This window comes from Leptonychotes weddellii, unplaced genomic scaffold (genome assembly GCF_054177405.1).
Source record: "Leptonychotes weddellii isolate Sample4059 unplaced genomic scaffold, ASM5417740v2 HiC_scaffold_39248, whole genome shotgun sequence".
Taxonomy (NCBI): domain Eukaryota; kingdom Metazoa; phylum Chordata; class Mammalia; order Carnivora; family Phocidae; genus Leptonychotes; species Leptonychotes weddellii.
The window spans coordinates 1-1014 of NW_027997194.1; the positions used below are offsets into that span (position 1 = coordinate 1).

A 1014-nucleotide genomic window follows, 5' to 3' on the forward strand; every position below is an offset into this window, starting at 1 on the left:
TCACGTTTTCGCTCATACTTTCTCCGATGTTCAGCAATTTTCTGGGCCCTCGGTTGAACTTCTTTCAGCATTGCGCTAGCATCTTCATCGTAATCCAGTTTACAAGCAAGGGCAAGATCATGTGCTGCTTCTTCCCAATGGCCCAGAAGTCTGTGTGCTTTCCCTCGCCACTTATAAGGCTGAGCTGAATCAGGATTTATTTCAATAGCTCTGTCACAGTCTCGAATGGCAGCATTTGGCTTCTGTAATTTGATGGAGACACTGGCTCTCTTGGCATACAGAATGGCCAAGCGAGGATTCAGTTTGATGGCATCTGTGAACAGGTCAATGGCTTTCTGTAGCTCACCATCATTTAGGGCATCAATGGCAGCCACTTTTTTATCATTTGCCTGATCCATCATTTCCTCAGTTATCTCTACATTTTCATCTCCCATTTCTTGAGGGGCATCAGTATCTGGTTCAATCACACCTTCATTGTCAATTTCTAGATCACTTTCCTCACTTGATGGTTCGTCTGTCTTTATGTTTTCCTCCGCCTTCTTACTGTTTTTTCTTCCTTGATATTGTCTTCTGATTTAGTTTTATGAGTGGCAGGTGGTATTTTACCCCCCATGCTCTCCACCCACTCCCGCAGGAAGTGCATTTCCTCGGTGTGCAGAACGCTCGGATCCTGCTTACACATTTTCACGAAGGCACGAAGCTCGCTCACTTTGCGGGGGTCCATGGTCCAGAGGCGGTGAAAGGCGGCAGGCGCGGCTGAGATTGCGGCCCGATTCCAAGCCCGGGTACTAGCTCAGCGTGATTGTGTGGAAGGGCCAATTATGGTGATTTAATGTTTCCCCCCCACCAGCATTTAAAGTTGTCTGCTGTTTGGAGATTTTTTTTTTCTTCAAAAAAAGGCCTCATCAGATATCGAAAACCTTAGATTTTTAGGGTAACTTCAAATATTATTGGAGTGAATTTCCATGCCAGTGACTTGTTTCTTAACCCCGTCTTGATTGTTTAAAAAAAAAA

The 1014-nt window shown here is 45.0% G+C and overlaps 1 pseudogene; it reads right to left on the minus strand.

The window, feature by feature from the left end:
* Window positions 1–5: 5 nt before the first annotated feature.
* Window positions 6–775, minus strand: LOC145719339 (hsc70-interacting protein-like; annotated as a pseudogene).
* Window positions 776–1014: the final 239 nt, after the last annotated feature.